Source organism: Pavona decussata, unplaced genomic scaffold (assembly GCF_977016875.1).
Source record: "Pavona decussata unplaced genomic scaffold, jaPavDecu1.1 SCAFFOLD_344, whole genome shotgun sequence".
NCBI lineage: Eukaryota > Metazoa > Cnidaria > Anthozoa > Scleractinia > Agariciidae > Pavona > Pavona decussata.
In genome coordinates this window covers 40,881-50,610 of record NW_028145729.1, presented here as the reverse complement: position 1 = coordinate 50,610, position 9,730 = coordinate 40,881, and the positions used below count along the sequence as shown (strand labels likewise).

At 38.3% G+C, this 9,730-nt stretch overlaps 1 pseudogene; it reads right to left on the bottom strand.

Moving 5' to 3' along the window:
- Nucleotides 1–7,245: 7,245 nt before the first annotated feature.
- LOC146453194 (uncharacterized) lies at nucleotides 7,246–8,271 on the bottom strand (annotated as a pseudogene).
- Nucleotides 8,272–9,730: the final 1,459 nt, after the last annotated feature.

Genomic DNA, 9,730 nt, shown 5'->3' with positions numbered 1-9,730 from the left:
AGATCAACTAATATTACAGTTCTAGAGAATATGACAAATTCAAGACATTGGGATAAAAATCGTCACATTCACCAAACAGCGCGCAAAAATCTAATACAAGTATATCTCGTTATTTAAGGTGAGTTCACAAGTAACATTGGGGGACAATATTATCTTCACGTACATCAAACTTAACAAAAAATAATGCATGTACATGCACGTAGCATTGGGAAAATATATTTTAACAACCCAAACTCTAGCAATAACATAATGCATGTATACTTCGTTCTTTAATCGTGAATCAACAAGTATATACATTGTGGTAGGTACCCAGGGCATGAATAATCACAATTTTTTTTACGTAAAATTTGCAATTTGCGACCCACGCCTAAGTAACAAATACAAGTTAGCAAAACAAAATATCATTCCACTGCAATTCGCCAGTTTTGGACAGCAAAAGCAGGCATGCATTTCTACCTTAAGCTGCTTAAGCGACTGTTTCTTTCACAATTAACCTCAATTCTTCACTTTCCTTTCAAGCAGCCGATCTCAGTTACTTTCCTTACAAATAGACATATCTCCAGGATACTGAGCTTTTCGCTCCTAAAACCTTCCCCAAAATCTCTCATGAACATTTTTCGAATCCATAGCTTTCCTTTTCGACCATGCAATTTTGGAAACTGACAGTTTTGAATCTTTTTCATGTATAGAATATTCTCGCACACATTCGCTGGTCACGCGGGATGCCCCTAAGGGGCATACGGTGTCTAAAAACGGGTCGATTTCTTTTTTTTTTCCTTCGTCGTAGTCACAAATCTGCACATTAATTTATTCATTAGATTCTGCCCTCTCCTAGTAGGGATGTATTGTCCTGGTTGTCTTCAACAACAGTGGGCCAATTGAAATCCATTATCGGGGAGTAAATCACGAGGGAGAGGACCCACTCACCCCTACCTGTGTGACTTCAAATCATCATTTGATTTATTCGTTAAACCTGGATTAAATTTGTGGCCGCCATATTGTTAACATGTTGTGGATTCAAGTGTGCCCTTTTCAAACGGAAAATTATCCATTTTTGAGGCGGTAAATCGAACGAATGACTTCTAAAAAGCACTCGACAGTTAAAACGGTAGAAATTGGAGAGTTCAAGGCGAAGGAATCATGCCTCTGTTTGACCGATGTAGAACCGTCCACAATACGCGGGGGAAAGGTCATTGACATGATAAGCTTAAACGTACATCGCATCACTGTCGAATTGATGCTTAAATGCGACTGGAAATCCACTTCACAAAAAGATTAAGGGTTTGATTGTCAATTTTAACTAAAAGTTTTCATTTAGGAAAGCTCTTTGCCTGTTTTCTTTCTGTTTTTTGGGTGAAACGAGAACAATTTGTTATCTTACACTTTTATTTACATAACCAGAATAGCAGAGTCCGACCACGTTATCATAATGGAATTCCCGGTACTTGTAACGATAAGATGCGTAACACAAGGGAAACAACATAACGCTATCTTTGTGACTCAAACTATTCCATTAGCTAGAACACTTTCATAAATCTGCGAAGCACACAATGGGAATCAATGAAACCACATTAAGCATCACGCGTAAATGCCAGTGTAGGCATCTTGTTGATTGGCTAAGTTTATGCGCGCTTTCAAATATGGGGAACGTTTTGACCCAAAAAGACTAATAAGAGCCCCATTTGGTGCCTAAAGACACTTCGTGTCCCTTACGTAAAAATGTTTATGTATTCGTTTTACTTCACCAATATTCAACTTTTTGCTATCTGTGCCTTCTATAGATGATATGTCAAGATTCAGCAAATAATCTTTGAAGCACCAGATAGCAGCGGCAATTCGTGGTCAAATTAGTCCGATTATTCAGTTGAAGATTCACGCAGCATACCTCCACCACTCCATCACTTCAAGTATCAGGTGGAAGACATCACCAACAACAAACAGCTGTTTGTTTTAAACCTCTACTAAATATGTTTAAACATCTTGACTTTAGGGTCAAATATAAGAAGGCAGGTGATAATCTTTTAGGATTTTGTACTTCACTGTTTTTAAGTATGATTTAAATACACTTCTATTATAAAGGGCGGAAAATTTGTTGACGAGTGTATGTAAAAAGGTCTATTTTTCACATTGCAGTCGTCATTTTGAATTATTAAATAGCTTGTCAATCACTGACTAAAAGATAATAAATTTTTAAAAACCCTGACATGTTTACTTTCAAAATATATACGGTTATGGGTACTTAACTCGTAACTGCAAGTTGTTAGAGGCTTTTCTTACTGCAAAAGTCAATTGTCAAAAGGGTTAAAGGTTCAGCTGATAAAGGCATAATCCATTCACTCCCATATCCTATCATAGAGATGTGTTTACAGGAGTGCTAACGGTTGTGTCCGTGGATGAAATCCCATGCAGATGGGGCCATTCGAATGAAATCTTTTTAGCAGTTTGGTACCAAACGGCTAGTTCTTCTTCAAAAATTTAACACATTTCATTTGTGGTAATTTTTATTTTTGGCTCTATTCGTTTTAAATAAATCTGACCTTAAATTTTCCAAACACCTACGTTGCTTGAGAAAACCTATTTTTGTATGGATAATAGCCTAATGAGGATCTACATTCTATTGTATTTATTGGTGTCTTTTTCTGGAAAACACTTTTTTAAGAAATAGTGTCATTGGCTTTGTAAGATAACAGCCCCGTTTATAGTGATTTTTTGACTCCTTGAGAAAGTTAATGTTATAGTTACAGTTATATTAATATATGAAATTATATTGCAATTGTTGTGATGAATTGCTGATTTCATTTACTTATCAATTCAAACCAAAACCGTCTTTTAGAACTTTAAGCTTTGTATTAAAAAAAAAAAAAAAAACGGATGTGATTACAGTTAAAGTTATATAAAAATGTTTTTAGGATAGAAACGCAGCTCTTGATTTTATTTATCACATTTTGAAACCATTTAGCGTCAACGATATTTCAAGCTGATTTTAATGATCTTTTATACATCTAAACCTTGGCTCAGCCAGGAGCAAATACACAAAGCACTATAATTAAATGGCTGGTGTATTTAACCTAGTACTGTTTTAAATCCTGTAATTATTTGCCTAAATGGAGAAAATATATATTTTAATATATCAAAAGTTACTGTTTGGAGCTTCTCCACGTTTACATAATTATTTACTATGAAGGCGACCAAATTTCAATTGTGCTATAGACGAAAGAGGATATGCAATAAAATAAATAGAATAGAGAACTTTATCTTTGCATATTTGTATCAAATAATTTTTTTAATAATAAAGTTTACATCATTCCTTGATTTAGAGTGCACTTAAAACATTGTTCTTCAGATCACAACACCAGCCGTGATCTTGAATTTGACAAAAATGTACCAAGATGGGTAACCACACATGCTATAAATTTAAAGAAAAAGCAATCTGAAAGGGACACATTATTGTGCTATGAATACCTCTTTTATAGAAACACCCAAGTCCAGATGCTAAAATCTTTTAAGAGCGCCTTTTTTTTTTATGACCGAGTGAGTGGTGGCACAGGGTTCAAAAATTGACTACCCTCATATTTTGCTCAGAAATACTCTATGATGAGTTAATAGACTTAGTGTGTTTCTTATGTTCAGCTTCCAGAAAATTCCCAAAAACTGTAACGGACGCCGACCATCATAAAATGGCGGGAATTAGTGCGCCGAGTAACAACACAAGAACTTCGCTCGTGAAAAGCGCAAAAGGAAGCACGGTTTTTTTAAATAGGTATATTTGTGTAAGAGACAATGGCAAATGATTCAAGTCTAAAACCAGGATTGTTTACTTAAAGGTGAATGCACGGCACGAGTTTGAAAATCACCAATATTTCATTGTTTGAAAATCTCATTTTGGAGCAGTTTTTTAATAAACATTTTTCCCATGTATAACTCAGGTATAACTCAAGAGCGCTTGAGATTAAGGTTGTGATTAATGGAAACAGACTTCTTTTCAAAAATATAAAAATTAGTCTGGGATTTTTAACTTCTGCAGGAAAAAAGCATGCTCTATGTCGAGAAAATAACGAACTCAACTTGTCAACAAACACAAATAATCGCATTTGAGTCTGTTATCGAAGCCAATATTCCAAGCAAATTTTAGTGCTTAGCACCGTGCTGATTAGAAGGTCAACGTTACAAGTTTACGATGCAAAAGCAGTGGCTGTAGATTGGTTTTCATTCCTAGTTTCTCTTCAAAATTACCATCTTCCATCTGACAGCGAGTTTGCGAAATCAACAACTATCTGTGCGATACCTGGATGGCTCTTGTAGAAACATCGGCGCTATTCTTGACAGTTTTAAACACACCATAGCTGCTATCTTTCTCTAACGTACAGCTGAGCTTGTTTTATCGTAAAAAAAAAAATGACCATTGAGAGAAATTTTTTACCACTGAGCGACACTGTCGTTTTGACTTCTTCAATCCATGAATATTATTTGTATGTAACGCAATGGCATATCACACGCCTTACAATGAAGGCTCGGTTTCCAATATTCCTTCAGGTGATACACGAGTTTTACGGATAAGGAAATGATTTTGGTTTGTTAAACAAGACAATATTTTTGATCTAAAATTCTTAAAACAAATGGACAGAAAGACAAAAAAGAACGAGAGAGGTTAATGAAGAAAGATCCACCGACCGACAGACAAGCAGCCCGAACCGCCGATAGGAAGAAATTGAAAAAAGAAAGAAAGAAAACGAACAAGCAAACAAAGAAAGAAATAAAGGAAAGAAACAAATGTAAAATTTAGAAGAAGGAAAGTAGTAATAAAATAATGGGAAGGGAAAAGCGGGAGGGCTCAACACAAAAGAAAACCAAATTTGATAAGGTGAACTTATTCTAATGATAATGCCCATCGCGTTATTCAAAAGTTTTTTTAAACAAACAGATGATCGCGCAGCCGCGTTGTGCTTTCGGGTAACACATATGAAATGGATATCAATTGCTCCGTTTTCAGCGGTTAGCTGGGAGACAGTGCTCCCAAGATGAACGAAGTCGAGCAAAAGAAAAAAGTGCCCTTATCCTCCCGTTGTTTTCATGTGGAAAAAGCTTCTTAGCACACACACAGTCTGTCGGCGTAAGTGATGTTGAGTCGGAGATTGACTTCATTTTTTCACGGGCATCGATTTTCACTGCACCTTGTGACATTTCGGGCATGACAATCCGTTCAGCTTATCCCTCCTCTTTGGGAATTGGGTGGCGGAGAGGTTTCCAACGATGCCGCGTTACAGAAACCTTATCGGGCCATGACAAAGGGAAATCTTGCAAGGCGCTTTCGAAGACTATCTGAGACGTACGGGCATATTTGTACCTGTTGGCTCTGGTAAGGCAACGTAGTTTTGCTAATTCATGATAGGGGAACTGAGGTCAAAATGAAATTCAAAAGTTGTATCAGTTTTTGTCAAACTGAGCGAAAAAAGCGTAAGTCGGAAAGAAATTAACATATACTTGCAACAAGAAGCTCGCATTTTTAATAACCAGCCTGTTTTTGGTGTACGATAATTTAATTAAAATGTTTATCATGGACTTTTTTTTCCGTGAATGAAACCAACAAGCTTATTTTCCTGAAAACCCAACTTTAAACGCAATGCTTATGCTTTTTATCATCATCATCATCATCATCATCATCATCATCATCATCATCATCATCATCATCATCATCATCATCATCATCATCATCATCACCATCATCATCATCATCATTATTATTATTATTATTATTATTATTATTATTATTATTATGGATACTATTTATAGCCGTAGCAACTAATCTGTGAAGAACTCCGTGATTTGTGCGTACACTGACTTCGCTCAGCTGACTTCTCTTAAAGCCCCAAAGAGGTTCTGCTGAGGGACACTGTAAAGCTGTCTCAAATAAACTGAACTCTGACTGTTACACAATTTTGTGGTCTCATTCTCTCAGGAGCCGTTCAGACTAATCGCTGGTACTGAGAGCGGTCATATCCAGGGCTCATTACAGTGGTTATTTCACATCTCCAAATTGGAGACGGGACCGCCATAAAGATTTTAACGTGGTCATCCGAACCACTTGAGGGTCTAACCTTCTTCTCTGAAAATTTCTGACCCTGAGTATGGATGCGGCCGTGGTTTGAACCCGGCGGCGCTTAATATTATTCTCATCATAATCATTAAGAAACCTTTGGTTATTTTATGTTCAGGAGCACAGTTATCCCAATAAGTATCGTTGCTTTGGGTAGGAATATGCCGTGACTGTAGAATTGGTATTAATACGGATACATCGGCCATATGGAACTGTGTAGCTCAAGCCTAGCTGATGTTACGCAGGGCACTGGAAATGTTGTCTTTCTGAAGGACATCTGTTTATTTTTTAGCATGTCACTGACATATCAGTTCACCGCAAACAGCCTTACATGAAAAAGATTCAGTCACTTCGTCTAGGCTGCATCTGCCAGCAGTAAGATTCGTTTTCCGGGCTCTTATCTGCTTTTTGCTTTAAGTATATTCTTCATTGGCCTTACAAGCTGAGTGCTAAAGGCATTGGTGGCATTTGTACCACCGTTAGGCTAACCTTCAGGCGACAGGTATATTGCAGGATAAAGCAGAATAATAGGCAGTGGCCAAGAAGAGAAAGTTTTGAGTAGTAACCGAAAAACTCAGAAAGGGTTTCTTTTTCATCTTCTTTTTTTTTCTTTACACCACTTACACTACCCGTGTTACACTACCCGCCTCGGATAGCTTTCGCTAAACGCGGGTCGATTTATTTGACTTATTTGAGCGTAGCTTAAACAACGCGCGAACTTTCTTATCGTAAAGAAATTTTAGGGGGTGTTTACATGATACCAGCGCGACTTTCATTCCGGTACGAGTTCACTCCGTTTCCCTCTTGTGGCTCTGTATTCGTTTACATGATACCAGCACAAAATCTCATACCGGAGCGAGTCACACCGGTCCGAGTTCACCCCGGTAACTGTACTGGAGCGAGATTTTCATTCCGGTACGAAAGACAACGTCATGTAAACGCGGTACGGCCGTTCGCTCCAGCATGAAATCACTATCCTGGGAGTCTGGAATGGGAAGCACGTGCGCAGTCTTCGACATCTAATCTAATATGGCGTCACAATCGCTTCGGTCGACATAAAAGTGTCCCTCCATGTAAACACGGTATGAAATCACAATGTCATACCGGTATCAAACTCGCACCGGTGCGAGTTTTCACATGTAAACACCCCCTTACTGAAGTAATTGTTTACAGAACTGCGTTAATGGCTCAGCGTCTAAGACCTACCCAGAATCAACAGACATAACAATAACACAGCCATTTTGTGATGAGTATCCTCGTTTCTGCCACGTTCCATCACATAAGACCGCACAGTTTACCACATCATTCTCTCTAGCTTGTTCTGCATTTCTGATTTCAGTAGCTGAATTTGACATAGTTTGCTTGGCAATTAATTTCACATGCTTTGCTATGGTTCTTGCATTCTTGGTGAAGGCTCTAGCCGTTGGGGGTGGTGACATATTCATCAGTGTACAAAATTTTTTTTTGCTCCACTGTGTCCCTTACCAATTGATCTCATGGCGTATACCAGACGTCTGTTCACCTCAAAACTCTTGGTTTGCTGTTTGGACGTGAAAAATTCGTTTCGCCATCCGCAATTCTCGCAAAAAAGGCGACCGCTTGAAGCACATCCTTTCCTTTTCACTTTATTTTCTCATTAGTAGAACTCGGAATTCCAGGCAGTCAGCGCACCTCATGGAAGAAAATGCAGGGTTGGGAAGTTCCATGTCGCAGAAGCGGTAGCCAGTTATCGATACTGCCTCTTTCTTGTCTTCCACGCGTTTTACCTTAAAGAAATCAGGCTTGGAAACAAGCTTCTATAAAGATACAGACTTGCCCTCGCTCGCGCTTGGAATTTGATCGTCTGTTGTCTTGCTCAACCCAGTCAACCCACGTGCTTCGTTGTTTGCTTCATTCTTCGTAGATTTTGTGTACTGATTCCCCGAGAATCTCCTTTTAGAACCCCTTTTTGAACACTGCTTTGGCATGTTAGAGTTTCAAAATGAGAAGAAAAACGAAAAACGCGATGGAAAGATATCAAATAAAATAATATTCTCGGTGCTGGACTCTCAGAGTGAAATTGAAGGAAAATTCGAGGAGAATTATGTTGATACTTCATATATGCCTATCGGCTCCGTCCTCTTTACTAGAGATGGCTTTGTATATGCATCACAAAAAGTATTCCGTCCGCCTGGGTCAAAAAAATTCCTTTGCGGGCCCATTTTCTTGATGTAAACAAAGCCGTTGCCCCTAGCAAATGGCTACCGTTCTTCACAATATACCAACTTTTAGAATAAAATAAATAATTTCTTGCAAAAATAAATGTTTGGGGTAAGGCCAAAAAGTATAAAGAAAAAAAATTGTGTAATTGGTGCTCTTTTTATCAAATTTTGGGTATCATACCACCTTAAATGCGGTTCTCTTTTGTTGTTTTAGTCTTGTCGATAAACTCAGGCAAGGCCGGGTATTAAGCTGGACAGGGTGTGCCCATTTGACACCAGTGGTACCATTTTGTCCACTGCCCGTGCACGAAGTACAAAAAATCTGCTTGTAAAAAATTTGTACTAAAAAATCCTATCCTACAAGATAAAAAGCTAGTAACAGATTTTGTACCATGTCAGCTAGGGGATTTAAGCTTGAAGTCCGTATACGCAGACAAACTGCCGCGGGATAAAAATGTAACCTGGGCCCAGATGCTCAAAGCATGGTTAGCGTTAACCCGGGTTAAATACCATAACAACCTATAGGTTTTAATACCTCTTAACCAATGGTTAGCGCTAACCATGCTTCGAGCAACTCAGCCCTGGTTGTTAGTTTTGTTGGGTGTCCTGCGCAGTCGGTCTCATTGCGTGACAAACGTGCAGAAGATTCCGCTTGTGTGCGTCTTCGGGCTGCAAAATTTTTTTCATCTGCGACTATAGATAATTGAATCATCGTTCTTAATCATACAATTGAGTTACCTTATTTGCTATATAGCTGTGTGGAGACTCAAATATGGTTGAATCTGTCAGGAACTGTAATGTTTCATGCAGGAGTCATACGTATCGTTGTTGATTGTGTGCTTTGGTAAACATGGTCGAAGGGAAGGTAACAGTTTTGAAGAGAGAGTGGCGATGAAAAGCAATCTACAGCCACAAATTTTGCAAGGTAAACTTGTGATGTTGACTTTCAAATCAAATACGGTGCTAAGCACTAAGATTTGCTTGGAATATTGGCTTCGATAACAGAGACTCTAATTCGATTATTTGTGTTTGTTGATAAGTGGAGTTTGTAATTTTCTCGACATAGAGCATGCTTTTTCCGTGCAGAAGTTAAAAGCCCCAGACGAATTTTTATGCCCTTGAAAAGAAGACCATTTCCACTAATCACAACTTTAATCTCAAGCGCTTTGAAGTTATACCGCATGGGAAAAATGTTTATTCAAAAACTGCTCCAAAATGAGTTTTACTCAATGAATTATTGGTGATTTTCAAACTCGTGCCGTGCATTCCCCTTTAAGTAAACAATCCTGGTTTTAGACTTGGATCATTTGCCAGTGTCTCTTACACAAATAAACCAGTTTGAAAAAAACCGTGCTTCCTTTTGCGCTTTTCACGAGCGAAGTTCTTGTGTTGTTACTCGGCGCACTAATTTCTGGCATTTTACGACGGTTGGCGT